The sequence below is a fragment of the Caretta caretta genome, chromosome 7 (assembly GCF_965140235.1).
Source record: "Caretta caretta isolate rCarCar2 chromosome 7, rCarCar1.hap1, whole genome shotgun sequence".
NCBI classification, from domain to species: Eukaryota; Metazoa; Chordata; order Testudines; family Cheloniidae; genus Caretta; species Caretta caretta.
This window is the reverse complement of record NC_134212.1, coordinates 116347100-116368151: the sequence shown is the minus strand read 5'-3', so window position 1 is coordinate 116368151 and position 21052 is coordinate 116347100. Positions and strand designations below refer to the sequence as shown.

General features: G+C 41.5%; 1 long non-coding RNA gene across 1 annotated transcript; it reads left to right on the top strand.

The window, feature by feature from the left end:
* Positions 1-1367: 1367 nt before the first annotated feature.
* On the top strand, positions 1368-13584 carry LOC125639354 (uncharacterized). The gene is made up of 3 exons (XR_007357471.2): positions 1368-1441; positions 1863-1904; positions 13401-13584. It is a non-coding gene; the product is annotated as an uncharacterized LOC125639354 (long non-coding RNA).
* Positions 13585-21052: the final 7468 nt, after the last annotated feature.

The window sequence follows — 21052 nt, the reverse complement described above, 5'->3', positions numbered from 1 at the left end:
AATAATTATTTTCCCTGAAGCTTCAAGACAGGAATGACCAAGTGACACAGAAATGGCAGTGGGTTTTTTCATTTTATTTTATTTAGGTTGCATGCTCCAAGCAAAACACAAAACTGTATTCTACCACTGTATAACGCAAGGTACCTGCAAATCCTCCCCTAGGTGTTTCATTGGCTTATTAAGTTGTAGTGATGGAGGGCTGGAGAATGAAGTTTTTTTTTGGGAAGATTCTCCCGGCCACATGCAGCTCAGTACAGCTGTTACTAAACTCAGATATTTTTGTAACTTATTTCTGGACTTCTGTCCTGACCTGAAACCTATTGAAGCGAATGGGAGTCTTTCCACTGACTTTGCTGGCTTTCAATCCAGGCCTTAATTGCTCCTAGCACAGCACCCTTCCTTCCTTCCCCAGTAAAACCACCATAGCTATAAATGCTCTTAAATATGAAGAAAACTGAACAACTTAACCCAAACTGTAGCTTTGCTACTCATCTTCTGAGTTACATGAGAAAGTCATGGCTCTATGTGCTGCCACTGTTCAAATGAAATGGACCAGATTTTCATATACTCGTTACTCGAACTGGTCAAAATTTTGCAAACACACTTTTGAGGAGAAATATGGCCTTTTTAAAAAAAAAGTGAAAAATTTCAGGAAAAACTCAACCTTTTGGTTTTGTTTCTCTTGAAACCTTGCACTATTTTCAATAAAACTCGTATCAAAAATGTCATAGACATATTTTATGTTTTGAAAACCTGGTTTTCAGTAAACAAAAAAACCTGATAATATTTGCAATAAAAATTTCAAATAAAACACTTTGATTAAAGCTTGTCGGGACTGTTTTTGAAAAAAACAAGCAAGCAAAAAACAACTGGTCTGTTTTTGTAGCTGGCACAACTGAACCAGTTTTGAAATTTCAAACTCTTTCACAGTTCTACTCAGAAAACGGCTCTCTTGACAAACAATCACAGCCAGACTGTCAAAACAGCTCAGTGTTTAATGTGGCCACATTTGCCAGTATGATCACCTATTTTCGTGACTAAATGGAGCTAAACTCTTTTGAAAATCTGGCCCTATAAATCCTGCTATATTTCAGTAAAATTATTTTGTGAGTATCCAATGAGCTGTGGGCAGAGAGATAAATCAGGGCTCCCTGCTGGGGAACAGCAGCTTAGCTGAGCCTTCCTTGCACCTTCTCCTGTTATCATCATTAACTCAGTCATGACATTTGGACTGCAGACAATTTTCTCCTCACTTGCTGTATTGCCATTGGCTGCTGCTCCCAACTTTCCCCTCCCCCTGTAGACCCTCCTGATGCACAACCTCATTCTTCCTGCCCATCACACATCCCACAATCCTCTCCTCTTCCCCGAGCTCTTCAACTTCCATTCATTTAGAAAAGAAAGAAAATCAGTGTTGGCGTTTGAACGTTTTTCAACAAATGTGCGTAACCCTTGCCTCTAAAGTATGTGACAGGGTAGGGAATACCGACGAGAGCACCTCCTGGAACCAAAGATATTAAAACATTCCAGGGAAATGTATTCCAAAGGTCTGCGGGGGTTACAGATTAATGCATTTCTGTGATTCAGAGGCTGCTGATTACATCCCTTTCACCACTTCTCTGCTCATTAACTTATTTCTCATGTCGAACTGGGCTTTCTGGAGGGGGTGTTGATTTAAATGATGGATAGATTAGTGATCTAAGTGGAAAAAATTGGTACATTCCATTTTGCTCATTCCCGGCTACACTCAGCCCAAGTAATCTCTTCCCCAGCCCAGCCCCCATTTCTTGGACAGGTTTCTTTTGCATGTTCTGACTTCCCTTTGCAACCTGTACTCAAAAAATGTTTTATCTTTCTTTTAGGGTCTGCATGCCCTTCCCAGGGAAGACTCATGACAGCAGAAGGTAGATAAAGAAGCCTGATAGTGTTGATAAGAATTGATGCAATGGGGTAAATCCTGCCCATGTTAAATCCGTTTATACACGGCAGGGCTACAGATTGTGCTTTGGGCAAACAACGAGGAAGGATGGTCTTGTGCTTAAGGGAACAGACTGGGAATCTGGAGATATGACTTCAATTCTCATTTTAGCCACAGATTTTCTGTGACACCTCAGATAGGCCATTTAATCTCTCTGTGCCTCACTTTCTCCATATGTAAAATGGAGATAATAATACTTCATTTCTGTCACCCTTTGTCTTGTCAATTTAGACTGTAAAATCTTCAGGGTGGGGTCTCTTTCTCTTACTAGGAGTATGTACAGCGCCTAACACAGTGAGGCCTTGATCGCAGTTGAGGCTTCAGGCATTACAGTAATACAAATAAAGAAAAACATTGAGAAAGCCATATCACCTCAAAGAAAGAAAGAAAGAAAGAAAGAAAGAAAAAGAAAATTTGTGCCCTTAAAAACAGGACACGCATTCTGGAGATTCTGCCTGTGTGGTATTGAGAGATATGTTACTTATTTCTAATTCTGTCAATGGGTTTAGCTTGGTTCCTGGTGTTTATGTAAATGGTGTCAACTCTAGAAATACAGAAATAAATCTATGTAGATCTCTGTGGGCCAGATACCCAGCCAGCATATATCAGCATAACTCCATTGACTTCAATGGAGCTTCTCTGATTTACACTTGCTGAGGATCTAATTCTAGGAATGCTGGCCTCTATTAATGTATTCCTTTACACTATGCTGTTTCAAGGAGTAAAACAACTTGCAAATATCGGTATATTGGTAAGTGTGCTCATTGTGGGTGCACAAACCCCATGTAACATCCTCTCCCCCCACTCATGTCCTTCACACTGGGTAAGCATATGTGGCTTCATCCGCCTCCCACTGACGAGCCCAGTGGAGGTTTATTTTGATTTCAGTGAGAACTCAATGGGTCCTAAGTGAAGTTTAAGTGCAAGTGTCCTTTGACCAGTATTCTGTACTGGAGTGAATTTCCACCTATGTATAGGGTATGTTTATTTTTTATTTGGCCTATCTAGTCTACAAGAGGGAAGGAATTCATTGGAGGGGAACAGTCAATCAAGGACTGATCTTTGACAGGGCTTTTGGAAAACTCAGCCTATTTCCAGTACATTAGGCTTTTAGATAATGGGGAAATTTTTCAAAAGCCCCCAAATTACTTAAGTCCCTTTGAAAGTCCTTGTGACTTGGGCTTAGAGGTCAGATAGGCAATGTTTGAAAATTTTACCCTATATATTTACAGGATGATTGAGTTCATCCAAGGATCTTGTGATTCTTTACAAATATAGAGCCAGATACTCAGTTAGTGTACATTGACATAGCTCCATTGAAACAGAGAGGCAGTAATGTCTAATGAATAGGGCAATGCACTGGGACCCAGGAGAGCTGAGTTTTCATCTCAGCTCAGTCACTGGCCTGTTGGCTGACCCCAGGCAAGTCACTTTAACCTCTCTGTGCCTCAGTTTTCCCATCAGTAAAATGGGGATAAAGTGTTTTTAGCTCTCCTGATGAAAAGTGCTATATAAGAGCTAAGTAGTATTATTACTCTGATTACATCTGCTGAGGATCTGGCCCATAGAGTCAAAGACATTTGAGGCTTGGACTCTTCTGGCCTAAACAAGCTTTTTCCTTCCAGGGCTTTTGTGATGGGTTTGGTCACAGACCCCTTGGGATTGTCACCTGATGTGCTGAAATTACCTCTGAGCCCATTTTCTCTGCCAGCTTGGGATTCCAGGACCCTGCCTTGTTGAGCCAGACACACTAGCCTGCTGCCACACATACTGATCTGGTCTGATTCATGCCTGCAAAGCTGAGATTCCCCTATATATTTCCAGCTTTAAGGGCAATTTTCAGACAGGTAGGGATGTCATCCAGTGTCTTAGACTATTTCAATTTGCATGAGCACAGTATCTACCTATCCTAGAGGTTTGTATGGCCACCCATCACCTTGGTATCTGAGTGCCTTCCACATAAAATCAATAGCAAAGTCCCTAGTGGGCCTCATGGAGCATCTGGTACTTCACCCATCATGAGGTCAGGCTGCTGTGGCGGTTGAAATTTATTCTGTTCTTCTTGACTTCCTGCCCTTAATTGCTTGAAATGGCTATTGTGTTTCATTGCACAGACGGCTGCATTTCACTCTTGGGCAAAGTGAGTCTAAATGGGTTAAAGGCTCTGATTGTACCCTTGTGTGATGCCCTACACCTTAGTAGAGGGCAGCTCTTGGTTTTGAACTCCACAGAGCTGGCTCTGTGTATCTGAAGCCCAAAATTCCATTGGCCTTTTTCACAGCCATGATCCTATTGCAAACATTGTCCAAACCTCTTGTTTCAGTGCCACTGCTTCCCGTTGGGTGTATGAGGTTTGGATTTTCTCCTCTAGATGTGTATGCCTTGTGTTTTTCCAATATAATCTCAGTTTGTTCCTTTATATCCAGGATTCAATTCCTGCTACATTCCGTTATATTCACTACTACTCACAAGTCCGCCTAGTATATTTCATTTATAAATTAAGCCTCACATCCCCTTGAGAGTTCGTAAGGTGGAGGAAGTATTTTCATTTCCATTTGACAGAGGAAAATGAGGCCCAAAGATTGTGATGACTTGTCCAAGGCTTATACAGGAAGTCAGTGGTAGAATCAGGAAAAGAATCTGACAGTCCCACGCCCTAGTCACTAGACAATACTCCCCCCAGTAAGACAATTTTTATGCTTCATGCTATGCCACACACAGACTCAAATCACTGTAAATTTTCATGTGGCTATCGACCTGGAGTGGGGAGACTGAGCCAGTTTGAAGGATGGGGAGAGTGCTGGCATCTGAGACTGTCATAGTTATGTTAAAAAGGATTGGACACATGCAGTTGTATTAGCTAGGATAAAATTCAAAAGGTTATCAAATTTCATGCTTCAGGGTATAAACTGATCATCAGCTGGAGTCAGGAAGAAAGTCACCTGTAGTAATTGTATGAGCTGGGGCAAGCAGAGTGATAAACCTTTTAATTTTATTCTAGCCGATATACTTTTAGTGACATGTCTAGAATTTTACATCTTATTCTGCAGCATCTGAAATTGGTCATTCTCAGAGATTAGATGAACCAATGGGTATCCTGTTCTATGGGAAATCCATTGTTTTAACTGGCCCTGAATTCCTGTGTGATAATAGAGTAGTAAGCAATCCAGTCTCCTTAAGAGGCAAGCTGGCCAAAAACTCCATGCTGAAAGGAAGATTTTTCTATTACATTTTGCAACATTTTGCTCTGTTTAGCTCAAAAGCTTGTCCCTTTCATAAACAAAAGTTGGTCCAATAAAAATTTTTACCTCACTCACCGCATCCGATGAAGTGAGCTGTAGCTCACGAAAGCTCATGCTCAAATAAATTGGTTAGTCTCTAAGGTGCCACAAGTACTCCTTTTCTTTTTGTTATCCTTTTGTCCATTTATCTGAGATTGTGGCCCAATCTCCATGACCCATTCAGTCACTGGCCTTTCTCCAAAGACTACCAAGTTTGATAATGGATAATGGATAGTGGACAACTTTAAAACATATCCACAGGAATTAGGTGTGACCATCAATGCTTTCATGTAGGATACATAATAGGAGAGAGATGTTAAATAATATTTATTGGCTTTTAGATTTCAAACACTTCCTGGGGTTTGTATTGCTTACATTGAGTTACTGATTTTAAGTTTTACCTAGCAGGTAAAGTAATTTGGAAACACACACAGTGTAAATGTAAAGTATTCTTGCCAGGAGGTGCAAAGCTCCCAGTATTAATTCTCCCAGCCATTCAGTCCACTCATCTTTTGATTGGGATTTTTTTTGTCCCCGATGACTGAAAAAGAGAGGAAAGTGTATCAGAGCAAGTGGGCGGGGCAGGTTACAGAAAAAATTACTTAGACAATCGTGGAAGTAAAACACATAGTTTCAAAAGCCAAATCTTTTCAACTACAGCTATTAGCTGCTTCTCATCTATCTCAGATAATAGTGAATAGACTGTTAAAAATATCAGATAGCAACTATACGATTCTTCACAAAAATAGAACAATTTACTATGTTCACATCTCTAACAAACATGAAACTGATGTAAAGAAACAACAGCTGCCATTTATTTTCTTGTGGAGATATAATTGCTAATGATAGAGGCTAATTAATACCATTCTGTGAATAGCATGAAGACATCGGAGATATTAATTTTTTGGTCTGAAAAGGAAACAAACACGGTGGAAATATTTTTTGATCTAAAAAGACTGCTTAAATGTTTCCTTTAAAGATTGAGAGAGAAAAATCACCAGGGTTTTCTAGACAAACATAATGAAAGTTACCCTTATACGGTTGTAGCTTTGATTTTTCACATTAATATAACCTCCTCCTGGAAATGTTCTGCTTCATGCACTATTTTCTGATGCCAAAGGGCTGCCACTTAATTACTTGGCTTTAAACACCAAAGTAAAGAGGTTTCTAAACCAGACCAGCAGATTTCAAAAATGATACTGTTGCCTGTAGAGCTTCTGTAGAAACAGCACAGAGCAGTTATTTTTCCTAAATGGTTTTCTAGCTCACACTGAAAGTTTGTTTCCAGCTAAAAATTTTTGAAGTAGTTTTCTTTGCTGAACCTGGACTATGCACCATCTTGTCTACTGACGTGTTAATTAGTCAATATGGGTAGTACAGAAGCATCCAAAAGATACTAGGCACTGTACAGATGTACAGGACACAGTCCCTGCCTGACCCAGCCTGTGATGTGGCACTGGAATGCTCAGATCCCACCTCAAGCCAATGGTGTAGCTGCAGCAAACCTCTCATGTAGACAGTCAAAGCCACTGTTTGCATCAATTTGCTTGAAACACAGGTAAATATAACTATGAAAATGCTGGTTTACAGCAGTTTATCCTGTGTTCGCTATGAGTTTGTACTGATGCATCATGCAGCTGCACTAAAGGCCGGTCTCACAAATGGCTGTAAGCTAAGGAGGGTCCATCAAGGAAAAGTAGGTGAGGGTTGTGAGTTCAATCCTTGAGGGGGCCATTTGGGATCTGGGGCAAAAATTGGGGATTGGCCCTGCTTTGAGCAGGGGGTTGGACTAGATGACCTCCTGAGGTCCCTTCCAACCCTGGTATTCTATTCTATGATGTTGGTGAATTTCTTCTAAATCAGTTTGGAGCCACTACCTCAGTGTGGAGTAGTGTGCTGCAGGAGAGGCCGACTTCCAGGTGAGCTATAAAGCCAAGATACTGACCATTAAATAGCCCACGGGATTTTTCACAAAGGGCGGGCTTTCACCTCAGTGCCGTTGGCCACATTCCAATTATGGTAAATACCTAAAAGCTGCAGATCAGGAAGAAAACCAAGTGAACGATGCAAAGAAGTTGACTCTCATAATCTTGTACAGCCCAGCTGGAAATAAGGATTGATGGAAATTTTTCAGCTAAAATCCTATTTGTCATCAAATTTTAAAGCCAGTTTGCTACAGTGGACAGAAGAAGACTGGCTAACTCTGATAAGGTTTAGAGATGTACCTACTTTTTGGATTCTTAGCCAAACCAACAGGGATAAGGAGTACAAACCGAGGAAGGGTAGCCTAGTGGTTAGTGCACTAGCCTAGGACTTAGGGGTCTCGTTCCCTGCTCTGCTACAGACTTCCTATGTGACCCTGGGTTTAACCTTCTTGTGTCTTGGTTCCCATCTATAAAATGGGGCTAATACATTTCCATACCTCGCATGGGTGCTGTGAGGATAAATACACTAAAGATAGTAAGTAGAGCTGCTTGGAGGTTGACTAGTCTGTTTTATGGCCTCGATCCTGCCCTTGAAATGAGGATGCCCACTGGAAACTAGACTGTGCCATAAAGACAAAACTTAGATTTTTACTTCACTTTGTACTCATGGTTAGGGGAGCACAATTTAAATGTCTTTGTCTATTGAAAAGATCCCAAATCCTTCACTAACACAAATTAATAAAATAAGGAGCTAATTTTCTGGAGCAGCAACACAAGATAGACTTAAGGAAATGAAGACAAAATTTAAACAAACTAGAAAAATCAGCACAAAGCTAGCTAGTTCAGTTGTTTTCTTGCTTATACTCCTTATGCTCATGCCCAATATGTTGTTATTTAGGTGAGCATCTTTTAAACGGTGCCATGTTAGAATAGTTGACACTTCGAGAAGAATATCTTCAGAGCATCTCTCTGGAGGCCTGATCCAAACCCCACTGAAGTCAATAGAAGCCATTCTATCCATTTTAGTGGCCTGGGATCTAACCTTAAGCTACCTCCATGCTATAGTACGTCAGTGCAATCTATTAGATGCCGCCTATGCAAATGTACTTCCTCTAATCTAGAGAGAACATACAGTGTGTACCCATGTGAAATGTTTCCAGATCTAATCTACGCTGATTTGAATAACCCCTTGCAACAGCTGTTGGCACAGGTGCTGTGTTTGTATTTCTAGATTTCCTGTTTGCTTGGCCAAGGTGGATTGCTATTAGAACTCTCTTCTATTATCAGGTTGGTTTGGTAACAATGCTTTAGAAATGGTAAGCCCTTCATTCCAAAAGAGGTCATGGGAAAAACTCTCTCTGCTTCAGTGTAACCACAGCAAAGTGTAGGCCATGTGAATATAAACATCTTTGAATGTTAAGGCTGGCAGATTGAGCATGTGGGACCAATCCACAACACAGTTAATGGTCAATGAACTCATATTGAAGCTTCACAAACTTCTTCTGTGTATCTGGAAATACTGTATAGTGTTAGAGCATTAATAGGAACATTACAGTGCAGCATTGTTATGAATTGTACCTTGACATAGAATAATTGTATGAGGCTTGTTCTTCAAAAGCTGGACTAGGGAGAGGAACAAGTAACTAAATTTAAATGAGGGCTGAACTCATTCCTGCTGTAACTGCACTTTAGCCAGGGGAGGAAAGGAAACCACCTGATCTGTTTGAGACTTTGTCTCACAGGTAGTATAGAACTGAGACTATAAATCAGGTCCACAGTTTCATAAGCTGTACATTTTAAGGCACCGCTGAGACACTGGCATGGGAAATGCAAATAAATAGCAAACCGGAAAATGTAGGGGAGTGAAAATCAAGCTGGGTTGACAAAAATGTAAACATTTCTCAATCCCAGTGCAATGTTCTTCATCTGCAATTTAGACTAGCTCAGCAGAGAGCCTCTGTTCATTAAAACCACATTCAGTTGATGAAGAGCTTAAACAAACTGAATGGAATAATCATTTGATTATTTTAAGCTGTCAGCATGCTGTGGCGATGGTGTCTTATAGATGCACATGTTCAGCAGTAAAGGCCTATACAACACGCTGTATGAAGGGAATCTGAAAGGAACCTTTTCTGACGTCTGTAAATATCTGATACTGGTGGGGGGTTTTGCCTTATTTTTGTGTTCTTTTTGAATGTCTGTGTTCCAGTCAGAACCAGAAATGCTGAGATACTGCTAAATAGTTGATTCTGAGGGTATTTCTGTCTGGGAGCAGAGGTGTGGGAAATCTCATGAGAAAGCATGTTCTTGTGAAATTGCTGGTCTAATTTTAGAGACTTGTAAGGTTTGGGTAACTTGGATAAAATTCTGAACTTTTGGATATTCATCCAAACTGGGCTTGAACTGCAAACCTTTTGAGTCGTACTTAGAAATTAATAATGGTACTTAGCATTTGTATAGTACTTTACATTTCCAGGGCACTGTACAGATATCAACTAGAGCCTGCCACAAACTGGACTGTTTTACTGAGGACAAATTAGATGACAATTGTTAAAAAGTCTAAATTTTTTATGGAAAAAAATTGAAAGCCAAAATATTTCAACTGTATCAAAATATTTCTGTTTGGAAATGTTCCTGTTGTGTCACATGGCAGTTCTAGTTTCAATTCCTCGTGCTCCCATTCTCTGTCAGCTGGGCTCCCTGGTCAGATATCGTCTTCCATGATACACCAGGGTTTCCACTTATGGTGAGTTGCACCTTTCAGTTGCTTCCTGGCTTTTAGCCCAGTGCTCAGTTTACTGACTCAGACTGCCTCTGATCAGAATCATTAATTATCACCGGCCAGATTGTGCGTTCTGAGGAAAATTAATTTGCATAAACTCCCTGGAAGTTACAGAATTTGGGGGAAGAATCCAGACAGAAATGCTGCAAACATTGCTAGTAGTTGTTATCCACTTGATTTTAAATTCCAGACTATACAGATATGTCCCTGCTATGTGATATAGCTGGGAAATCCATGGGAATACGTCCGAGAATTGTGCAGATGTAACCACAAAATGAGACTTTTGCTCCCCCCCCACAATTTACCAGACAGAATCTTTGTGCTGCTGTTGAATAACTGAATGATACAAAGAAGGCAGATTGGTAGTGTCTCATCTCAGGTGTTCAGGGCCTCTCTAGTTCCCTGAATATCATCCTCAGTTGAGCTTGGCTGCATATTAATAAATGTGGTGGAGCCCTGAAGCAGAATGTCTTTCCCCTTTCCAACCCTGAAGTTGTTGGGATGCCAGAATTGTCAAATTAGAGATTCAGCTTGAAGAAAACAGCATACAAAAATAATCAAAACTAGCTGTGATCAAGACTGATTGTTGAGCTCCTTGATCTCCTCTCCAACTTTGCCTGAAGTTCTGCAGATCTGATCACTCTCATGATCAGATGGGCTCATTGCATCTGCCATTAATACTGTTCTCCAGTCATTGCTGAATAGTGTCCATGAATTGTTTTCCATGGGTTTTTGCTACATATAGCATGAGGTTGCAATTGAAATACTTCTGCTTGCAAAACAACTCTAGCGATGAAGCTTCAACTAAAATTTTGTCGCTGAAAACCCCCAATATTTTGGTGAAGTTCAGATTCATTTCTAGATCCACATTTTGTGGCTGGGTCAAAATGAACCCTTGTTTCCCAAACCCTTTGAGGAAATTCAGCTCTCGCTCTGAATGTTAAGGGCCAAACTATTGACTGATGAATCTGGCCCTCAAAACTGTTGGATTTCTCTAGGCATCACCAATTTTTGCTGTGGAATACCATGCAATGTACAAATCTGAGATGGGTGAACCTCAGAAGGTTGAATTTCAGTTGCGTTTGGATAGGCACTGAAGGTTAGATGTTTATTTGGACTCTTTGAACCTCTTCCATCTGCAAAATTGGATAGAAATCTCATGAAATCAGAGATTGTTGGTGTGACGCTGGCAGACCAGCTCTTGCTGAGGCCTTAGGCCCCATTCAAGCAATGACAAACACATTTCTGGGAACCAGTCTAGTTCACCTATGTGTTAGCATGATTAAGGTGGGTGCTGGATTTATAACAATGTTATTAGTGTTTGGGCTTCATGAAATGCTTGTAAATCGCTGCATATATTTATCCTAATTATAATGTCTGTATCCCATGCTTTAAGGTAATACTTAAATGTCACAGAGGTCTCTGGAAGTCATGGATTCCGTGACCTCCGAGACATAATCGCAGCCTTACTTATCACTAGGGTGACCAGATGTCCTGTTTTTAAAGGGACAGTCCTTTCTTATGTAGGCGCCTATTATCCCCCCACTCACTGTCCCGTTTTTTCACAGTTGCTATCTGGTCACCCTACTTATCACTCATCTTTAACCTTTAACAACAATTATAATTGTTAGATATGGTTTGGACAATGTTATATTTTAGGTCACTAACTAACTAATCTCTGCTTAGAAGGCCCAAGTCAAAGCCCACGGATCTCTTCCCACTGACTTCAGTAACCACTGGGTCAGACCCTTCGTGGCATAAGTTATTTAGGACACCAAGGATTAGGTCCTCGACTGTATTTAGGCTCCTAACTCTCATTGATATCAATGTGCCTTCCACATTCCTATTGCCTTGGAGTGGCTGGGAACATGCGCAACGTGGTACACTGTTGTGACTAATGTTCTAAGCTAGTCTGGAGACACAGCTGAGCAGCTTTGACAAGCGTGGTGTCAACAACCTATGCTGGTAAGACTCTTTTGCCACTCTGTGGGCTTTGCTGTTTGTTTAATAAAGGCTAGCCAGGTTGCTGAGGAAATCCAAATGCGTGCCTTGGGATTCTTTGATACAGAGTACTCCTGTTGCTTCAGAATTTCACTGGGTTTTTTTAATGAGCAAACTTTCTCTTTACACGCTTCTTTTATTACACCGTGCTACAGTTATGGCCAGGGAAGGGTATTAAACTCTATGGACATCCAGGCCGAGAGTTTCAAAGCAACCTGAGGGCATCAGGACCTCAGTGGCATTGAAATCTAATGGGAGTGGCAGCTAGCTCCTGTAATCCCATTTGAAAATTCTGACCCCAAATGCTTCTTTGTAATAGTGATCACTCAAAAAAGTGATTTATTTTATTCTCAGTAACATAATGTGTTTAAATAAGTGTAGCTACAATGATTGCTTTAGCAGCTGTAAAAAACAATTCACCTCCCCTATGTCCTCTCCCCTATTAAAATAACTTCTATTCCATAACAATGGTCTCTAGTGACAAATCCACTGGAAAGAAATACATTCTCTATTAATTAATTCCATACAAAAAATCAATGGCACAGACTCAGTACACAGTGTTAGAGTTCATCTTAATCAAATACACACAGGATCACTCTCTGTATACATTGTGACAGTGTTTTACTTTGTAGTCCTCAATGAAATGAATGGACCAAAAACTCAAATAGCTGAACCAGACAGATTAAATGCATGCACAGTTAATTCTGATGATCAATTCTAACATCCCTATGGGACTCTGACATTCTCCCAGGTTCAGGCTGGAGGACACTGGGATATCACTCTCCCGTTTGTCTGGAGTGCATCCAGTGTATGAAGGAAGTTTCTGGTGTAGGTCCAGAACTATGCACTAAGTACACCACAATGGATTTTACCTGGATGTGTCAAGAAAGACAACTAAATAAAAATGACTCCTTTTCAAAATGGTGTAACTACGGGTCCCATTGACCTCAGTGGGATTTTGGGATTCTCTGCACTTGTGAAAATTAGCCACTCTTTCATTTAGGCCTAAATATGAATTTAAAAGTCTAACTTTAGGCAAAGTTATGATCTTTGTGTTTTCTTTTATACAACTGATGCTATATTGGATATACAAACAATTGCATGGAATTACACTGAACAGTATCCAAGTGGTTAATGCACAGGGGCCCATTTTTAAATTTTTAAATGGTGGAAGCAGTTCTCCATTACACTTTCTTAAATACACTAGAAATGGTTTTGTCCAGTCTACACCAGCACTGAAGCCATTTCCAAATGAGTTAAGGGAGCATTTGTATCAACTGCTGCAGGACACAAAAAGATGCACATGCCTCTGACTCAGCAGAAATATCCCCTTCTTTACTTGAATTCGCTAATTAAACCAACCAACTCAAAATCACTGTTCAGATTCTTCCCCTAAGTAGGGGTAGTCCAGCAGCTCCTTCTCTCTTTTCCAGGGGAGGTGCAGTTCTCAGGCCTGAATGCTTCAGTTTGTTCCAGAGATGGTCCCTCTATCAGAGCAGTCAGCTCTCTGACGCCTGTTTCTCTCAACGATCCATGGTGGAATTGGAGAACCTTTGGAAGACTGGATAATCTCATGCAGGGGAAGGGCCGTGGCTGCTTGGAAAAGAGTGATTTTTACATCTGCCTTGACGCATGGAGCAGGGCAAGCCAAGAAGATGGAAAATAAAATAAAATAAAATGTTCTCAGTTGGCATATTACAAATCCTAAGCAATCTGCGGTGTTCTTAAAACCCAGAACCCCGTGGCCAACCTGACATTTTTGTGGCACAATGAACTGTTGTGATATAAAATGAAGTAGTATTCCACATCCCATTGAAACATACAATATTGCCTCATTGTTACACTCTGCAAAAGAGTAAGTTGGGAAATAGGAAAAATATCATTAAAATGTTCTGCATACCACAGAATACAGGGCCTGAACCTTCAGCTGGCGAAAATTGGCATAGCACTAGCAAAGCCAGTGGAGCAATGCCAATTTACATCAGCTGAAGATCTGGCCCATGATATCATCCAATCAGTTGCTAATTCAGAATCAGGAGATTCACCTTTTCTACACCACGGCAGAATGAGAGGCTGAAGAAAACCAACAAAAGACCAAAAATAGGTGAGTACGTTCCTGCTGACATTATTAATTACATTGGGGCACCAAGATCAGGAATCAAAAAGCAGCTGCTGTACTTCCTGCAGCAATTATTAGTTATGTGCAAATGCATGCAAACAGGTGCATTGTGTCTCATTTTGAAAATCTGGTTCTTATGATTGTGTCTGTTGTTTCTAGACTTAAGGTTGGGACTACGCTAGGCCAGAACTGGGGAGAAGTTAGGGAAGGTGTTGCTCCACATAGAAACCAGTGTTCAGCTTTCCAGAAAAGGTATGTAAGCTACGGTGGCTTTGAGAAAGAGTAACAGACCCTCTGTGCCACACACAACCCAACAGGACAGCTTGTGTAGCCATAGAAGTTTCTGTGGCAGCCAATGGTAGCATAATTTCACAGATGTTGCTGACATAGTAGGAGCAGAGTAAGGAGTATAGGTGGCTTGTTAAACCTAGGGTTGTCCTCTGCTAATCCTGCATATTCTTGGTCTCTTCTTTTTTCACACTCCATGCTTGCTACCTCATTCCCACCACCAGAGGCTACATGTCACAGAGTGACTGTCGAATGCACTGAACTTTGTGTGTAGGGTTCAGTGGTGTTACTCTCCATGGGGTGGCCCATGATAGGACCTACTACGAATTATAGACTCAGCTGGTAGCACTACCTATTACTGAGGTTGCCTGACACTTCCCATTATATACTCCTGTTTTCAATAGTTTATAGCTTTAGCAAACTTTAACCATTTGGGATGTAATTTTCACATCAAAGGTGTCAGTCTGTTTTGTTGTTGTTTTTTTAAAGTTCATCCAAAAGAGTTCAGCCATTTCCAAGAATGAGACTAGGGAAATATACATTGTTCTGTCCCTCTTTAAAAAAAGTTCTGGTGACCTTTCCTTTGAGCAGGTCGAGTGCCTCCATGCATTGGAAGTACTTGAAATTTGTGGGGCAAAGGTGGCCTTTGTCTCAGGGAGGTGCCTTTTACCATCCCTGTGAAAATCCATCCAAATTTAGCCCACAGACCGGATGTGGCCCGCGTGCCGTAGTTTGCCCACCTTTGCTGTAAAGGCTGCTCCAGGGTAGGGTGGGGCTGGGCAATGGAACTGAGAGGAGTGATCCTGTCTCTCCTGTGCTCTCAAGACATCCTGCTCTCCTCCCCTACTGGCACCCAGGCAGCGTGGAGGAGGAAGCCATCTGATTTGAATGCAGAGAGGAGACAAAAGTTGGATGATGGGGTCGGGGGGGGGGGGGGGGAAGGAGTAGATTGGGACAAGGAGTCTGATGAGACTAGGATTAGATAAGGGAAGAGAACCTGGAACTGGGACAAGCTGGGCAAGGAGACTTGGACTGGCTAGGCTGTGTAATAAAAGAGGCCATTGTCTCTAGGACCCTGCCTCATTTGTTGCAGAAGTTGGAAGGTGTGTAGTGAATGAGGCAGGGTTCACTCTCATGGTTAAGGAAATTGAATGCTGCCCTGGAGAACTGGATTCTATCCCTGCCTCTGCCACAGAGTTCTATATGATGCTGGGCAAGCCACTTACACCAAACTTTTCACAGGTGGCCGCTAATTTGTGTTCTCCTCATTTTATGGGTTCCCAGCTTGATATTCTGGGATCTAACCTGCAGATGTGCTGAGCACTCACAGCTGCAACTGAAGTCAGTAGGAGCTATGCTTTGAACATAAAACATTATGTAGCACTTTAAGTATTATGAAAATTCAAGTCCTAGATCGCTCAACTTGGGCATCCAACATTAGTGGAAACTTTTTATCTTAATCTCTCTGTGCCTCAGTTCCCCATATGTAAAATGGGAATAATACCACTCCTTCTTGTCACAGGGGTATTGTGAACATTAATGTTTGTGAAGCCCGTAGGTCCTATAGTGATGACCACCATAGAGAAGCCTATGAGGAAATTAATATTGCTGTCTTCAAAGCAGTGTTTGAATAGCATGTGGTAAACAAGGCATCAGATCACACACTGAACAATGAAGAGAAAACAAAATATTGAGTAGCTCGTTAAGTCAACATTGCCCATCCTGTGTACTGAATGAAGCAGGGGAGGGGACCTGTGGGGAACAAATAGTAGGTGATCATGTAATTAAGACTGCATTATATTACATACACACAAGGATCCCGACAAAGGTTGCATGGACAATCTTAATTCTGGCATTTCTGAACTTTTGAGTGGCTGAGTTTACAATCTTAATATGTTCTTTTAAGATAGCTAATATTACATACAAAAATCTAAGGGAGAACTCTTTCGGATCAAACAGTGGAAGCTTATGTTTGTGCAGATCAAGGTTCTGTCCCAGCTCTCCTAGGTTTGCAGTGCATGATTTGTATCGCATTTTCTACCACCCTAGGATTCAGTGCAGGATGAGAATCTGTCCAGGAGCCACACATTTTTGAGGCAACCCCCCCCCCCCCCCACCTTCCACACACTTTCAAGCATCCGATGAAGTGAGCTGTAGCTCACGAAAGCTTATGCTCAAATAAATTGGTTAGTCTCTAAGGTGCCACAAGTACTCCTTTTCTTTTTTCAAGTAGGAAGAGGACTATGTAGGTCATAGTCATTGGCCACTTGAGAGGCTGAACCTGTGCTCACATCAGGGAATGTGCATTTTATGCCTATTTTATATCCTAGAGTGACTCGGGTGCTGGAGAGGCATAGTAACAGCTTTACTGACGTGAAGAAACATTTGTTTGTTCCTCTCCCCCACCCCAGTAATTAATATTTAAATCAAAAGTTCAAAAGGTACCAGGGCTACAGAGATTACACATGCCAATCAAATGCCAAAGAACCATCTAGCTATCAGCCCAGAGTCCCAATGAATGTATTAATAAAAACGTGATCAGAGATTGATAGTGTTAAGTCATTAATTATGTAGGCTCTTCATGTTTTATTGATGTGTTCTTTAAGCGTTTGGAAGGGTAATGTGATTCTCTGAATCATAATGGTGTCAAAAATCTTCATGCTGCAACCTCAGGCTTCTTTTTGAGCTCGGTATGCACTATGAATAAGTCGGCAGGATGCTTACTAAAGATACAATACCATGATGCAGCTCCTGCACCACGAAAATCCATCTTCCTTGTTTGTAAATAGAAGCAACTTCCTAATTGCCCCCATCGGTCATCATTCACTCCCCCCAGTCCAACGTCAATGGATTCAAGAGTTAATTTGGTGGAATGCTGATTGGGTGATCTGAAATTTGTGTAGGAGTTTTTTTGGCCCTGGAGAAGAGAAAACTCTGTGTGATAAGCTGGGGGCGACTTGCAATCTGATTCTTGGTTAAATGGAAAGTTTTACACAGTAATAATCTGGTTTCTGAGTTACACTTTAGTTTTCTCACATGAAACTCTTTAACTGTCAAGTTGGCTAGAGCAAGACGCAAGGCAGCCAGCGTGATATTTATATCCTTTAAAAGTGTATTTTCAGCTTAATTGCAAAGGCCACATTTTTCTCAGGGGACTTACTCTAGCCATACAATGTTCTTGGCTTGGCTGTGCCATAGGCTTTGTGCGGTGTGAACTATCTGGTTGGATAATCCCTGGCTTTGCACGGCTATTTTAATCAGTGCCTTTATACTATGGGCCAGACTCTCAGCTGGTGTAAATCAATATAGCTCCAATGACTTCAACGGAGTTACACAAATTTACACAGTTGCAGAGCTGGCCATGTACCATCGCCTTTATTATAATCCAAAAGTCATATTTTGTTCATGGTCAATGTTCTGCTTCCAGTAAGAGTTACATGCATACAAATATTGTCATGAACATTGCAGTCTGAACAATTACCATGCTGGCATATATAGATGTTTACACCAGCCATTCTAGGTCATCAGGGATCTAAGAACAGGAACTCCCAAAATAACATGCCCCTCAACCATGGGAATAGAGATACAATTATAGACATAATTTATAAGAAATACGAAAGTTCTATCCCTAAGAGAAAACACAGTGGCAAAAAAGCGACACATACATACACAGGCTCAGAAGTGATCTATTCTATTCATTAGAATAAGTGTACATAGAATATATCAAAATTGTGACTATTAAGGGTTCATACAGGTTTCAAGATGTGTTCATGAATAGTACTGCCAAAGACAACTGTTCAAAGATCAGGCGTGAGCCTTTCCGCACCAAAAAAAGTGTCTTCAGAATCACAAGATTTTTATCAGTCATTAATCTGGGGTTCTTCTTATTGCCCTTCAAGTTTCTGAGCCTTCAGGAGTCACATTGGCAAGCTTTTCTCCTTAACTATGGAGGGTAAAAACTTATTTATAAAAAACTGAAAGGACCAGCAGCAATGGCCACCACGACAATACCATGTGACTTAGGTGACCAATCACACAATGTGTCCAACAAATGCTCAAAGTAATAGGTGAGACAGGGCGTTGTTGAGCAATCTGTAGAGTGAAATCCATTACATCAACCACCCATTGGAAAATTTTAACAGCAAACAAATTCATGCAAGTCAATCTCTGTATCGGGATAATTCACAAACAGAAAAGGGGCGAAAATTCATCCTGGTTCATATTTAAAGAAACCACACTCATATTCTCCATTAAGCCCCCCCCCCCCCCACTCTCCTTTTCTGTATAAGGAATTTTTAATAAGAATTACTATTTAACAACATACAGACCAGAGGAGTCACCAGCTTTACCACAGAACCAGAACAGGGCAGGCCTAAGGTTCAGTGGGAAATCTACAGAACTCACTCCAGGGGAAGTTCTACTGAAGATACACAGATTCAACATATTCCCACCTCCCAGATCATTTACTTTGGAGGCCACAGTAGCTGCCTCGGTTTCCCTCTTGGGAGGTGGGCTGTCAGCATCTTTGGTTGCTGCAACTGATAGATCTTGAGGCGGGATTTGATAGCTGCTTTCAATGATCTGAAAGGGGGCTCCAAAGAGGATGGATCTAGACTGTTCTCAGTGGTATCAGATGACAGAATGAGGAGTAATGGTCTCAAGTTGCAGTGGGGGAGATTTAAGGTTGGATATTAGGAAAAAACTTTTTCACTAGGAGGGTGGTGAAGCACTTGAATGGGTTACCTAGGGAGGTGGTGGAATCTCCTTCCTTTGAGGTTTTTAAGGTCAGGCTTGACAAAGCCCTGGCTGGGATGATTTAATTGGGGATTTGTCCTACTTTGAGCAGGGGGTTGGACTAGATGACCTCCTGGGGTCCCTTCCAACCCTGATATTCTATGATTCTATGATCTTCCTCTGCCTTCATCAAGGATTTATGCCAGCTTCTGCTTCTCTGGACCTGGGAGTGATTCTAGCCCCTAAATCCTTAGGTTGTGAAATCGTAATCCAGCTCTGATGGCTAAGGATTCTGACTTCAGGTGAGAGAAATAAACAGGAGAACTTAGAAATATAGAATCAGATCCTCACCTGGTGTAAATGGGAGCTTCTCCATTGACTTCAATGGAGCTTCATCCATTTACCCCAGCTGAAGATCCAGCTGAGAGGGCCCATTTTTAAACAAATGCCACCTACTCTAAAAAAAAACAACAACCCAACGGGATAAGCAATGGAGCAAATATACTTTCGCAAGCCTGTTTCCAAGCAGAGCTTTTCTCAGTCTGCCGTGAGGCCTTCAACTGATCTTTAAATAACGAGCCAATAAAAATACCAATTGATATTCATGTTCTCCCTGAGGATATATAAATGACATTAGTGCTGAGAATGTTTTATGGTTGTATTTTGTTTACAAACTGGAAGGTGGCTGAGTAACAATATACTTTAAGGATAGGTCAGAGTATAAATAGCCTACTCCCGGAACATTGATAAGAGTTTTCAGGCAGATAAGCTATATTTACAATAATGCAAACTAGTTACACTGTATTCTTTCCCATGGTAACAGGCTGCTCATTGTATATATCCTGTACATGGATAGACATGAAGCACAAGAATTATGTGCTGATCATCTTGGCTAGTTCTGCTCATCTCATCTACAGGAGAGAAAGACTCATGTGAATTTATTCTTCATTAAAAAAAGGATTACCTGAAGATGATTTTGGGAAGACGTCCAGCAGGCTCATTACTGCACCATTTTGCCAGCCCCATCCCTCTTCTCCACCCCAGCCAGCACACCAGAATACGTAAATGAAATGGGAGTCTTAAAAGTTATTGGGCAGGGGTGGTGGTCGGAAGAAACGTGTGTCACTCAATGTGTGTTGTGGCTAGATATGTGCTGGTGGGAGCTCCTGGAGCCCCTATTTAAATCTCTGCCACTACACTGAAGAGGTAGTTTAGTTGATTTCATTGCAGGGACATATCCCGCAGTTCTTCACCCTTCCGCAGAGAGCACATAGAACATTGTTGTGGAAGAGGCTTGCTAAAGTAATGGCAGTACATCACTGAGATGGGCTGAATTCTTGTTCTGAACCCATCGGGTTCTGTGTTCACTACGCACTCAGGGCCAGATCTGGGACTCTGAACAGGCCACTTCGTACCATCAGGGGCCTCGGCTGGTCTAAAGATAGCTATTCAGTCTTTACAGTAGCCCCTGCAGGCTCTCTTTTCGCTGGGCCCAGTGGGCAACTGAGGGGAGGTAGTGGGCATTCCAGGCTGCAAATGAAGGAGGCAAGAGGGGGTGAGGCTGGATTATGATATCCCTATTGATCCCTGATGGGCAGAACTGTCTCTTCATGACTGTTTCCAACCAGTGCAAGTCTGGGCAGCTTTTGGCTGTTCCCGGTATCAGGAGAGGAGTAAAGGTGGCTTTGATCCTCTTCCCTCAACCCCCAGCAGTGCTGGACTCTCTGCTGCTGAGTCTGAGGATTATCTAAAGTCATTCTGGGATTTGCCAAAAGGTTTGCAAACCGCGGCCTGGTTTTGAGTGAAGTTGGCCCCATTGTTGCAAGAATCTAGGCTAAATCATGGTTTCCATCGGAGATGGGCTCACACTAAGCCATGCCTCAGAACGACCCAAACTTTAGAGACATTTAAAATCGAAATCACTATCCAGAGCTGATCTTTGGC